Source organism: Bombina bombina, chromosome 7 (genome assembly GCF_027579735.1).
Source record: "Bombina bombina isolate aBomBom1 chromosome 7, aBomBom1.pri, whole genome shotgun sequence".
NCBI classification, from domain to species: Eukaryota; Metazoa; Chordata; class Amphibia; order Anura; family Bombinatoridae; genus Bombina; species Bombina bombina.
In genome coordinates, this window is record NC_069505.1 from 497594885 (window position 1) to 497610826 (window position 15942).

At 34.0% G+C, this 15942-nt stretch overlaps 1 protein-coding gene across 1 annotated transcript in view; it reads right to left on the reverse strand.

Moving 5' to 3' along the window:
• Positions 1-416, reverse strand: part of LOC128666860 (cytochrome P450 2A4) — an 87372-nt gene extending 86956 nt beyond the window's left edge. Inside the window, exon 1 of the mRNA XM_053721661.1 lies at positions 325-416. The gene's annotated coding sequence lies outside the window, so the exon portion shown is untranslated. The remainder of the gene's footprint in view (positions 1-324) is intronic.
• Positions 417-15942: the final 15526 nt, after the last annotated feature.

Below are 15942 nucleotides of genomic sequence, written 5' to 3' on the forward strand. Positions count from 1 at the left end.
TATAAAAACACAAAAACATATAAAGACATATATAGCATGGAGACTGTACTCACATTCTACACACGCATGTATACTGAACTCACCCTGTGCACACACATGTATACTGGACTCATCCTGTACACACATATGTATACTGAACTCACCCTGTGCGCACACATGTATACTGAACTCACCCTATGAATGCGCACACATTAATTGTACACAACCAGCACTCATGTACACACACACATCACAAATATAGATTGTACTCACCCTGTATTCACAAACATATATACATAGATTGCACTTTGTACAAATACACACATACACAAAAATTGCACTTACCCTGTATACACTACACACAGCATTCACTCCTGTTCCGATGTCTGTCCCAATACAGCCTGATCTCATATACCCACTAAACCTACACACCCCTTGTTCTCATGTACAAACAGTAATAAGGATCTGCCAGATATGCAAAGATAAAAGACTTGTCACATAAACTGTCAGAGCAGTCAAAACATCACCTAAATAAAACCCTGGTTCAGCTCACTCACCAACAGGGAAAAGAATCCAGTATAAAATTGTAGATTACAAAACACATTTGTCCTTAAGTGCACTTCTAATCACTAATCAAATTAAACTTGCACTTTATTGCTTAATACTTTGTACTACAGCTCTGTTATTAGGAATGCTGGAAAGAATACAAAACTTTCCTATCTTGAAATATCTAGGCCACTACGCAGTTGTCTCTATTTAGTCTCACAAATCCAGAAAGCTTTCTAAACTTTAGACCAGTGTATACAATTTAATTTTCATGGGGTAAGGGGACCCCCTCCTGTGTCTGAAAAGTAAAAAAAAAAAAAGTGACACTCCCACAAAGAAACAAACTGCTAGTCTGCCAATATTATATTAAAAGTGTTCAAATTCTATGTATCAGCAGGCATGCAGATATCCATAATGTAAACTTCACCCCCTATAACAAATACACCCTACCTTGTTTCAGCAGATTCTCTATTGTATCCTGACACCCCTTATGCAGAAGAAATCTGTGAGGGGGTGGGGTAAAAGGGAGGGCAGCAATGCTAAGGGCCAATCAGAGCTGTTATATTCATTCTGGCCACTCCCCTAAAATGAATTATTGTAATCTTATTCTGATTCAGTAGAAAAATACTGCAAATGCAGCTGTATCATTTATAAAATGTTGCATTGGAAATTAAACTTAGTTGCAATCATTATTTAACATTTTAAGTATTTAACTTTAATGCACTCAGAGGTTTATTTGTTGCATCTAAATAGGGACATTTCAAAAACTATAACTATTTTTCATTTAATTATTTATTTCGTATATCAGATGCTCCTTTAAAGGAAAACCATAAAAAGGTTTATATGCTTGCGAGGTGTGTCCATCGATAATGCAATGAGTGATTAAATGGAGACTAAACACAGTGGGTTTGATTACAAGTGGCGCGCTAACTGTTGCACCCAAACGAAAAGAGGTTTATCGCGGCTTTTTGCATGCATCGATCGGAAGTAGCACGGTATTACATTTTGAAAGTAAATAGGTTCAGTCGAGCACAAGTGAATTTAACACGTGTCGGGTAAGTGCTACTTAAGAGCTGTGGTTAAGTGTTACACTCTAATAAAAAGTTGCATAAAATACATCAAAAATACATTAAAAGTACAGTTACACTCATAATAACACCATCTAATAAACACATTACACAGTACAGTTACACTCATAATAACACTATCTAATAAACACATTACATAGTACAGTTACACACATAATAACACTGTCTAATAAATACATTACACAGTACAGTTACACTCATAATAACACTATCTTATAAATACATTACACAGTACAGTTACACTCATAATAACACCATCTAATAAATACATTACATAGTACAGTTACACTCATAATAACACTGTCTAATAAATACATTACACAGTACAGTTACACTCATAATAACACTATCTAATAAACACATTACATAGTACAGTTACACACATAATAACACTGTCTAATAAATACATTACACAGTACAGTTACACTCATAATAACACTATCTAATAAATACATTACATAGTACAGTTACACACACAATAACACTGTCTAATAAATACATTACACAGTACAGTTACACTCATAATAACACTATCTTATAAATACATTACACAGTACAGTTACACTCATAATAACACCATCTAATAAATACATTACATAGTACAGTTACACTCATAATAACACTATCTAATAAATACATTACATAGTACAGTTACACTCATAATAACACCATCTAATAAATACATTACACAGTACAGTTACACTCATAATAACACCATCTAATAAATACATTACACAGTACAGTTACACTCATAATAGCACCATCTAATAAATACATTACATAGTACAGTTACACTCATAATAACACCATCTAATAAATACATTACATAGTACAGTTACACTCATAATAACACTATCTAATAAATACATTACATAGTACAGTTACACACACAATAACACTGTCTAATAAATACATTACACAGTACAGTTACACTCATAATAACACTATCTAATAAATACATTACATAGTACAGTTACACTCATAATAACACCATCTAATAAATACATTACATAGTACAGTTACACTCATAATAACACAGTCTAATAAATACATTACACAGTACAGTTACACTCATAATGACACTGTCTAATAAATACATTACACAGTACAGTTACACACACAATAACACAGTCTAATAAATACATTAAAAGTACAGTTACACTCATAATAACACCATCTAATAAACACATTACACAGTACAGTTACACTCATAATAACACCATCTAATAAATACATTACATAGTACAGTTACACTCATAATAACACAGTCTTATAAATACATTACACAGTACAGTTACACTCATAATGACACTGTCTAATAAATACATTACACAGTACAGTTACACACACAATAACACAGTCTAATAAATACATTAAAAGTACAGTTACACTCATAATAACACCATCTAATAAACACATTACACAGTACAGTTACACTCATAATAACACCATCTAATAAATACATTACATAGTACAGTTACACTCATAATAACACCATCTAATAAATATATTACATATTACAGTTACACACATAATAACACCATCTAATAAATACATTATACAGTAAAGTTACACTCATAATAACACTGTCTAATAAATACATTACATAGTACAGTTACACACATAATAACACTATCTAATAAATACATTACACAGTACAGTTACACACATAATAACACTGTCTAATAAATACATTACATAGTACAGTTACACTCATAATAACACCATCTAATAAATACATTACACAGCACAGTTACACACATAATAACACCATCTAATAAATACATTACATAGTACAGTTACACACATAATAACACTATCTAATAAACACATTACACAGTACAGTTACACTCATAATAACACTATCTTATAAATACATTACACAGTACAGTTACACACATAATAACACCATCTAATAAATATATTACATAGTACAGTTACACACATAATAACACTATCTAATAAACACATTACACAGTACAGTTACACTCATAATAACACTATCTTATAAATACATTACACAGTACAGTTACACTCATAATAACACCATCTAATAAATACATTACACAGTACAGTTACACACATAATAACACCATCTAATAAATACATTACACAGTACAGTTACACTCATAATAACACCATCTAATAAATACATTACATAGTACAGTTACACTCATAATAACACCATCTAATAAATACATTACATAGTACAGTTACACTCATAATAGCACCATCTAATAAATACATTACATAGTACAGTTACACTCATAATAGCACCATCTAATAAATACATTACATAGTACAGTTACACACATAATAACACTATCTAATAAATACATTACACAGTACAGTTACACTCATAAGAACACTATCTAATAAATACATTACATAGTACAGTTACACTCATAATAGCACCAGCTAATAAATACATTACATAGTACAGTTACACTCATAATAACGCCATCTAATAAATACATTACACAGTACAGTAACACGCATAATAACACTATCTAATAAATACATTACATAGTACAGTTACACACATAATAACACTATCTAATAAATACATTGCACAGTACAGATACACACATAATAACACTATCTAATAAATACATTACATAGTACAGTTACACACATAATAACACCATCTAATAAATACATTACATAGTACAGTTACACACATAATAACACCATCTAATAAATACATTATACAGTACAGTTACACATATAATAACACTATCTAATAAATACATTACATAGTCAGTTGCACACATAATAACACCATCTAATAAATACATTACATAGTACAGTTATACTCATAATAACACCATCTAATAAATACATTACATAGTACAGTTACACTCATAATAACACTGTCTATTAAATACATTACACAGTACAGTTACACTCATAATAACACCATATAATAAATACATTACATAGTATAGTTACACTCATAATAACACTATCTAATAAATACATTACACAGTACAGTTACACACATAACACTATCTAATAAATACATTACATAGTACATTTACACACATAATAACACCATCTAATAAATACATTACACAGTACAGTTACACTCATAATAACACTGTCTAATAAATACATTACATAGTACAGTTACACACATAATAACACTATCTAACAAAAATACATTACATAGTACAGTTACACTCATAATAACACTGTCTAATAAATACATTACATAGTACATTTACACACATAATAACACTATCTAATAAATACATTACATAGTACAGTTACACTCATAATAAAACCATCTAATAAATACATTACACAGTACAGTTACAGTCATAATAACACTGTCTAATAAATACATTACATAGTACAGTTACACTCATAATAACACCATCTAATAAATACATTACATAGTACAGTTACACTCATAATAACACCATCTAATAAATACATTACATAGTACAGTTACACACATTATAACACCATCTAATAAATACATTACATAGTACAGTTACACACATAATAACACTGTCTAATAAATACATTACATAGTACAGTTACACTCATAATAACACCATCTAATAAATACATTACATAGTACAGTTACACTCATAATAACACCATCTAATAAATACATTACATAGTACAGTTACACTCATTATAACACCATCTAATAAATACAATACATAGTACAGTTACACACATAATAACACTGTCTAATAAATACATTACATAGTACAGTTACACTCATAATAACACCATCTAATAAATACATTACATAGTACAGTTACACTCATTATAACACCATCTAATAAATACATTAGATAGTACAGTTACACACATAATAACACTGTCTAATAAATACATTACATAGTACAGTTACACTCATAATAACACCATCTAATAAATACATTACATAGTACAGTTACACTCATAATAACACTGTCTAATAAAAATTAGTTTAAAAGAATTTGCTGAAAATGTTATAGGGGCTCAAAAATGTGGTCTCAGGTGTTATATATGCATGTCTAAATATGTTTACGTGTGTGTGTATATATATATATATATATATATATATATATATATATATATATATATATATATATATGTTTATATGTGGGTACATATGTATGTATGTATGTATTATTTGTATTTTACTGTATATATATATAAATTTCCTTTTTCTTCCTAAATACACACATATATATACATATATATACATATGTATACATATATATACATATACATACATATATATACATATATATATATAGAGAAAATAAATCAAGAAAGGCACTCTCCGTATTTCATCACCAAAACTTTTACTTAGGTGAACGTTTTCGGTGTTGCCACCGTCCTCAGACCTTATATATATATATATATATATATATATATATATATATATTTATATACGTATGTGTGTGTTTATACACCTATACCTGCATATCTATTCCTATAGATATATAAGTATTTTACATGAACAGAATAAGATATATATATAAATATATAAAAAAACATAATTTATGTAAGAACTTACCTGATGATAAATTAATTTCTTTCATATTGGCAAGAGTCCATGAGCTAGTCACGTATGGGATATACAATCCTACCAGGAGGGGCAAATTTTCCCAAACCTCAAAATGCCTATAAATACACCCCTCACCACACCCACAACTCAGTTAAATGAATAGCAAAGTATTGAGGTGATAAAATAAGGAGTAAAAAAGCATACAAAAAGAGGAACTTGAGATATAATTGTGCTTTTATACAAATATCATAACCACTATAAAAAGGGTGGGCCTCATGGACTCTAGCCAATATGAAAGAAATGAATTTATCAGGTAGGTTCTTACATAAATTATGTTTTCTTTCATGTAATTGACAAGAGTCCATGAGCTAGTGATGTATGGGATAGAAATACCCAAGATGTGGAAGAACACAGAAGAGTCACTAGAAAGGGAGGGATAAAATAAAATCAGCTATTTCCGCTTAAAAAAATTAAATCCACACAAAAAAATAAGTCTCTCTCATAAATTTCACATAAATTTCAAGAAAAAAAACTTAAATCATAAGCAGAAGAATCAAACTGAGACAGCTGTCTGAAGAACTTTTTTTTTTACCAAAGACTGCTTTAGAAGAAGCAAATACATCAAAATGGTAACATTTTGTATATGTATGCAAATAAGACCAAGTTGCTGCTTTGCAAATCTGATCAACCAAAGCTTCATTTTTAAAAGCCCAAGAAATGGCGACTGATCTAGTAGAATGAGCTTTGATTTTCTGAGGTGGAGACTGCCCTGACTCCAAATAAGCCCTGTGAATCAAAAGCTTTAACCTTTCTGACCTTTCCTAGGACCAGAAAAAACAATATATAGACTAGAAGTCTTTCTGAAATCTTTAGTAACTTCAACATAATATTTCAAAGCTCTTACAATATCCAAAGAATGTAAAGATCTTTCAAGAGTATTCTTAGGATTAGGACACAAGGAAGGAACAACAATTTCCCTACTAATATTGTTAGAATTCACAACCTTAGGAAGAAATTTAAATGAAGTCCGCAAAACAGCCTTATCCTGATGGAAAATCAGAAAAGGAAACTCACAAGAGAGAGCACATAACTCAGAAACTCTTCTAGCTGAAGCGATAGCCAAAAGGAACAACACTTTCCAAGAAAGTAGTTTAATATCCAGAGAATGCATATGCTCAAACGGAGGAGCCTGCAAGGCCTTTAAAACAAAATTAAGACTCCAAGGAGAAGAAATTGACTTTATACGAACCAAAGCCTGAACAAAACAGACAAACCTTTATCCAAACCATCTTGAAGAAACTGTAAAATTCTAGGAATTTTAAAAGAATGCCAAAAGAATTGATGAAAAGAACACCATGAAATATAGGTTTTCCAAACCCGATAATAAATCTTCCTTGAAACAGACTTACGAGCCTGTAGCAATGTATTAATCACTGAGCCAGAGAAACCTCTATAACTTAACACTAAGCGTTCAATTTCCATACCTTCAAATTTAGCGATTTGAGATCCTGATGGAAAAATGGCCCTTGAGACAGAAGGTCTTGTCTTAACGGAAGTGGCCAAGATTGGCAAATTGACATCCGGACAGGATCTGCAAACCAAAATCTGTGAGGCCATGCTGGTGCTATCAGAAACACATGAGATTGTTCCATTATGATCTTGGAGATCACCCTTGCAAGAAGAACTAGAGGCGGAAAGATGTAAGCAGATTGGTAAGACCAAGCAACTGCTAAAGCATCTCCGCTTGAGGATCCCTGGACCTAGAAAGATACCTGGGAAGTTTCTTGTTTAGATGGGACGCCACCAGATTTATTTCTGAAAGACCCCAGATCTGTACAATCTGACAAAATACATCTGGATGGAGAGACCATTCTCCTGGATGTAAAATCTGATGGCTGAGATAATCCGCTTCCCAATTGTCTACAACCAAGATTTGTATTGCAGAAATTAGACAGGAGTTGAATTATGCCCAAGAAAGTATTCAAGATACTTCTTTCATCACAAAAGGACTGCAAGTCCCACCCTGATGTCTGAAAACAAATTAATGATTCTCTCTTTAGTAGAGGCCAAGCCTGAATAGCCCTGAAAATAGCACAGAGTTCCAAAATATTGATTTGTAACCTTGCCTCTTGAGGATTCCAAACCCCTTGTGCTGTCAGAGACCCCCAAACAGCTACCCAACCTGTGAGACTTGCATTTGTTGAAATCACAGTCAAGGAAGGACGAACAAAGGAGGCCCCTTGAACAATAACGTGATAGTTTAACCACCAAGTCAGAGAGAGTTGAGTGTTGAGATTTAGGAATATCAATTGTGATATCCGAATATAATCCCTGCACCATTGATTCAGCATGCAAAGCTGTAGAGGTCTCATATGAAAACGAGCATAGGGGATCGCGTCCAATGCTGCAGTCATGAGACCTAAAATCTCCATGCACATAGCCACTGAAGGGAATGATTGAGATTGAAGGTTTCGACAGGCAGAAACCAATTTTATTGGTCTCTTGTCTGTTAAAGACAGAGTCATGGACACTGAATCTATCTAGAAACCTAAAAAGGAGGCGCTTGTCTGAGGAATCAAGAAACTCTTTGGTAAATTGATCCTCCAACCATGTCTTTGAAGAAACAACACTAATTGATTTGTGTGAGATTCTGCTAAATGAAAAGATTGAGCCAGTACCAAGATTACATCCAAATAAGGAAACACTGCAATACCCTGCTCTCTGATTACCAATAGAAGGGCACCTAGAACCTTGGAAAAGATTCTTGGAGCTGTGGCTAGGCCAAATGGAAGAGCAACAAATTGGTAATGCTTGTCTAGAAAAGAGAATCTCAGAAACCGATAGTGGTCTGGATAAATCGGAATGTGAAGATATGCATCCTTTAAGTCTATTGTGGACATAAAATGACCTTGCTGAACAAAAGGCAGAATAGTCCTTATAGTCACCATCTTGAAAGTTGGGACCTTTACAAAGTGATTGAAAAATTTCAGATCCAGAACTGGTCTGAATAAATTTTCCTTCTTCGGGACAATGAATAGATTTGAATAAAAACTAGCCCTGAAAGCTCCAGATCTGAAACAGATTTCAGAAAGGCCTGAGCTTTCACAGGATTTGTTTGAACGTGAGGAAGTAAAAACCTTTTCACAGGAGGTCTTATTATGAAACCTATTCGATACCCTTGAGAGACAATATTCTGAATCCAATGATTCTGAATGGAACCTGCCCAAATGTCTTTAAATAATTTCAATCTGCTCCCCCACCTGTAGAACTGGATTGAGAGCCGCACCTTCATGCAGTTTTGGGGGCTGGCTTTGGTTTCTTAAAAGATTTGGATTTATTCCAACTCGAAGATGGCTTCCAATTGGAGCCAGAGTCTTTAGGGGAAGGAGTGGTATTCTGTACTCTATTCTGACGAAAGGAACAAAACCGATTAGAAGCTCTAGTTTTACCCTTAGATTTTTTATCCTGGGGCAAAAAAACTCCCTTCCCCCCAGTAATAGTGGAAATAATAGAATCCAGCTGAGAACCAAACAAATTATTACCCTTGAATGATAGAGATGGTAACCTAGATTTAGATACCGTGTCAGCATTCCATGACTTGAGCCATAAAGCTCTTCTAGCTAAAATAGCCAAAGACATATTTTTAAAATTAATCTTTATGATATCAAATTAGCATCACAGAGAAAATGATAAGCATATTGAAGCAAACAATGCTAGACAAATCAGAATCTTTTTCCCATTGTGCTAAGCTATCCAACCAAAAAGTCGATACAGCCGCAACATCAGCCATAGAAATGGCAGGCCTGAGAATATAGCCAGAACGTAAATAAGCTTTCCTAAGATAAGATTCAATTTTCCTATCTAAAGGATCCTTAAAAGAAGAACTATCTTCTATAGGAATAGTAGTACGCTTGGCTAGAGTAGAAATAGCCCCATCAATCTTAGGGACTTTTTCCCAAAACTCTAAATTAGCCACTGGCAAAGGGTACAACCTTTTAAACCTAGAAAAAGGGACAAAAGAAGTACCAAGCTTAGACCATTCCTTAGCAATCACATCAGAAATAGCATCAGGAACAGGAAAAACCTCTGGAGTAATCACAGGAGGTTTATAAACATAATTGAAACATTTACTGGATTTGTTATCAAGAGGACCAGAATCCTCAATATCCAAAGCAATCAATACTTCTTTCAACAAAGAACGAATATACTCAATCTTAAAAAAATAAGTTGATTTATCAAGGTCAATGTCTGAAGCAGGATCTTCTGAGTCAGAGAGATCCTCATCAGAAGTGGATATATCAGTATGTTGTCGGTCATTACAAAGTTCATCAATATCAACAGAAGTTTTAATAGACCTTTTACATTTATTTGAAGGTGGAATAGCAGACATAGCCTTCTGTATCGCATCAGCAATATAATTTTTCATATCACCAGGGATATCATGTACATTAGATGTTGAAGGAACAACAGATACTATACAAGCACTAATAGAAACCTTTTCTGCATGCAAAAGCTTATGATGACAACTGTTGCATACTACAGCCTTAGATATAATCTCAGCTAGCTAACAACAGATACACTTAGCTTTGGTAGAACTGTGTTCAGGCAGCAGGGTTCCTACAGCAGCTTCTGAGACAGGATCAGATTGAGACATCTTGTAAAATGTAAAAGAAAAATAACATTTTAAACCGAAAAATATCTTATTTCCTCATATAGCAGTTTCAGGAAAGGAAAAAATGCAAATGCTAAAATAGGCAAAAAAGCAAATAGCATAGCCCTCTGAGCATAAAGAAGGCAATGAGCATATAGGAAGTGGGGTAAAATAAAAAAAACATTTTGGCGCCAAGCATGACGCATGACGCATGACGCAAAAGGAAGTATGAACTTTTTTTGGCACCAACAAACATCCGGAAATGACACAACTCACGTCATAACAGACACAACTTCATGCCAAACAACCTGGCATGAACTAAGACGCAGGAAATGACGAACTTGCGTCATCAGGCGCACATTCGCGCCAAAAAATTCTCGCGCCAAGAATGACGCAATAAATAACAGCATTTTGCGCCCTTGCAAGCCTAAATTTGCCTGTGAATTTTAAAGAAATAAGTCAAATTGGAAAAAAGGTAGAATAAAACACGGAAAGAGGCGCCAATGGTGCAGATCAATGGTGCAATATGAGATGTAGGTAGAAGACATGTACACAGGGTACTCACTTTTAGGAGAGGCATTCAATCATGCCCATAGAGGCAGGCTGGATTTCTGCAGCAGTCCAGCTAGCTGATCATCTTCCAGGAGGATATCCAGGATACAGGACTCCAACAGGTTAGGAATGCAGGAAGGTAGCCGAATTTAGGGATAGACACCCTATAGGTAGTGTAGGCTCAAAAGATAAGTACTTAACACTGAGAGTTTTTTTAAAAAAAACATAAAAGTGATTTATTAAAACACAGTTTAAAAACAACTCATGCTTGTACAAGTATAATCTTTAAGCATATGTAGAGAAACAATACAACGCGTTTCTCGGTAGTGACCGTTTCATCAGGCCAGCCAATCAGAATTAAGGTAGGAAAAATCCTATTGGCTGATGCAATCAGCCAATAGGATTGAAGTTCAATCCTATTGACTGATCCAATCAGCCAATAGAATGCAAGCTCAATCCTATTGGCTAATAGGATCAGCCAATAGGATTGAACTTCAACTGATTGCATCAGCCAATAAGATTTGTCCTACCTTAATTCCGATTGGCTGATAGAATTCTATCAGCCAATCGGAATTGAAGGGACGCCATCTTGGATGACGTCACTTAAAGGAACCGTCATTGTTCAAGTAGACGTCGTCAGAAGAGGATGCTCCGCATCGGATGTCTTGAAGATGGAGCCGCTCCACGCCGGATGAATGAAGGACCACTTCTGCCCATCTGGAGGACCACTTCTGCCGGCTTTGTTGAGGACTTCGGCCCGGTTGGGTGAAGACTTCTCAAGGTAGGGTGATCTTCAAGGGGTTAGTAATAGGTTTTTTAAGGGGGGATTGGGTGGGTTTTAGAGTAGGGTTGGTTGTGTGGGGTGTGGGTGGTGGGTTTTAATGTTGGGGGGGTTGTAATTTTTTTTTACAGGTAAAAGAGTTGATTACTTTGGGGCAATGCCCCGCAAAAGGCCCTTTTAAGGGCAATTTGTAATTTAACAGTTGTATAGTTAGAGAAGAGAGAGTACACTATACTTCACATTAAGTCCCCAACATAATTACAGTATATATCAACACAGGAAAAAAGTATATAAACCCTGTGTGAAGAGAATCAATCTCTTAACTTAATTATAGACTGGGGGGTGCTCTATATCCTTACTTGAACATGAGTAAATGTAAGAAGAAAAAAAAAATGGATATAGTCAGAGCACACAGTAGCTACTGAATTAGAATGATTAAATGTATAAGTGAGTTGGCTAAGTACATGCCAGATGGAAGATAAAATATAACTTTTAATTGTACATATTAAAATAAAGTTGGTGAAAAACATTCACACACACACACACAGTGCATAGTTAAAATCAATTAAAAATAAGTAGTGAATGCTACAATGCCTAGGTAACAACCTATGGTGTGAGTTAAATGGGAAAGTCTGGCAGGGAAGCACAACAAAATGCTCACGGATTGCACAAGATGTCTAATCTATAAAGAGGATTGACCTCACACAATATTCTATCTGGCTAGTGCAATACTGGAGCGGTGCCTAAGCCTGTCAGAGTCCCAATCAATAATATATCAAAGTATAGGGGTAGATGATTTGGAAAATCGTTATTCACAATGTCATACTAATATATAGTTAGAGCCCATACAATATAGAGGACTAATATACACACAGTAAGATAAAGTATTTGTACGTATACTTGTACATATAAATTTCCGTTTATAGGATTTAACCCACAGAAGGCAAGGAGTTCAGCATTCACTGAGAGCGCCTGATGCGCATTTCACCACGCCAGTGGCTTTATCAAAGGCTAACCCGACTCGCGCCGTTCTCACTGTTTAAGTATTGAGTTAAGCCAATCCGGAGTGAGTATCCATACACACCCCTATGATGATAGCCAATCATTAGTGACCCATCCGATTGGGTAGTAATCTGTCATGTGACTTGGAAGAGTAGTGACGTTTGTGGGGAGGCGTATAGTTCTAACGCCACTGTAAACACTTATTTTATTTTAAACAAGACTGACATTTGCATCGGTTGCTTGTATCTTGCTAGGAACATTCTAACTGCTAATCCGGATAAGCTGTGTTTATGATCCATTATCCTACGTGGGACAGTATACTCTCCATATAATATAAATAAATAATGTTGAGATGCAGACAAATAGATGCAGAGTTTTGTTGCCTAATATATCGGCGAACCACTTGTGTGTATCTTATATTTATGGTAACCATCAGATTGTCCAAAATAGTTGGATCACTAGTATATCAATTTTTCTTGTTATTTCTGTGACTACATTTGTTCAAAGGGGTAGAGAAGGTTGTAAGCGTTGATTGCCTGCACATCAATCATATCTCTAATAGGCGGTATATAGAAAGATGATGATGTCTTATAGGGCTGACACTGTTATAGAATAGTCTTTCACTCGAAATTGTTCCATTTAGGGTTCAATTACATATGATAGGGGAGTCTGCACTCAACCACTATTATGTTGTGACATTTCCTTGAATTATGTTACGATCCGTTAGAGAAGTGGGACAATATATTATCCACCTGAGACATATGTCAGTGGTTATAATAAACCAATAAATGAATGAAAGAACATGATTCTGTTGTCACATATTTCAATAAAATAATTTTGATTGCGTGTATGTGAGTATTACATACAGCAATCATAATTAGCTAGGTTGATCATTTAAGACAATAATATTTTCATGATCCTCAATATCCATAATTACTTTCCATAAACACATTTGTTCTTACAGGGAGAGGATGTTAATGGCCATCTGTTTGTTAGTCCTGTATGTGAGAAAATGGGAGTGTGCAATGTTACTAACATTATACAATGGTGTAAACGAAAAGTATCCCATTTTATTAAAAAAGAGAGTATTGATCACGGCTATTTTTCATAGATGATGTACATGTAAAGAATATATATTTACATATCTAAGTATGTTTCACTAGACAAAAAATTAGCATACAATTTTGATGTCAAATAAGTTAATAGTCAGTTAACCACGTATGTGTAATGGTTGTATTTATGTGCATGAACCATCAGTTTAATAGACAAAGAAAATGGTAATTGCTATGATACTATGACATCAATTCGTATTGCCTATAGTTACTGTGATCTCATTGTTAATTTGTATGAGGAGATGACTTATAAGGGGGGGTGGATAGTTGGAAATAAGTTTGTCCTATACCGACAGCATAATGAACCCATCTCTTACATGGTCCAAAAAGAGGTTCTGTTGAAATTATTAATTCCAATGTACTAATAAGTCAAGGTTATTTCTATCAAGATACTAACTTAGACAACTATATCTTATTTCATTTTAATTATTGTCCCATATTGATAATTGTGATATTAAAGTTATGTAATATAATCTTCATTTTTAGATGATAGAGAAGAGATTTATATATACAATATTCGTCCCTTATATATACCTTATTTACTGGGAAGATGTTCTCACTTGTGTTGGGTATATCTAAAGTCTGATATCTGAAATATATCAGACCAGATACCTTAGGTTAAAGATTCATAGGTGTAATAGTATTATAGCAAAGAGTTATACCCATCCTGTTCGTTAAGACCTAATGGTGCTAGGATATTCAACCAGAAAATCCAGCGGCATTCTGCCTGTAGTAACATATTTTCCACATTTCCTGCTCTAATTCCAGGTTTTATCACCTGTAGTACTGAGACTTTTAGGTCTGGTTTAGTGCCATGATTCCTAGCATAATGCTTGGCCACTGGGGTAAGGATTTTGCCCTTCTCTTGTTCCTTTATGCAGCTCTTTATACTGTTTACATGCTCCCCAAGTCGCGTACGTAACTCGTGGGTCGTTATGCCGATATACCTCTTTCCACATTTACACAGCAAGCAATAGACCACATTTTTAGTTTTACAGTTGGCAAATCCAAGCATTCGTTTTGTACCTCCAGTTCGAGTGGTAAATTCTCTCTCATTGGATATAAATTTGCAGAAACTGCATGTGCCACAAGTATATGTTCCACATATATATTTACTGGTTTTTCTCTTAGTAAAATGACTTTTGACCAACATGTTGCCAATTGTTGGCGCTCTCCTCCAGCTTGTTTTTATTTTGTCACCCACATAGGTTGACAAATCTCTGTCAGATTTAAGGATACCACTATGTTTGTTTAGAATGTTAGTAATTTTATTGTGATTATTATTGTAAGTGGTTACAAATCTAACTTCCCTGTCAACAGTTTTTATCTTCTTTTTGGGAATTAACAAAGACTCCCTGGGTGTTCTCTTCGCTCTTTGGTACGCTTTTCGGATTATTTTGCGAGTGTAACCTCTGTTTTTTAGTCTTATTTTCAATTATTTTGCTCTTTCATTAAAGACTTGAAAATCAGTGCAATTTCTCCTTATTCTTAAAAACTCCCTCGTAGGGATTGCATTTTTAGTTCCCCTAGTGTGACAGCTATCATATTGGAGAATCGAATTGGTCGCTGTGTCTTTTCTAAAAAGATCGGTTTTAAGGCAATCATTCTCATCTTTGTAGATCCACTGTGTTCTTACTTAAACAGTAAGTCAACTTCAAGTTGATATCATTATGATTCAAAATAGAGATAAACTCTATGAACATTTCTGCACTTCC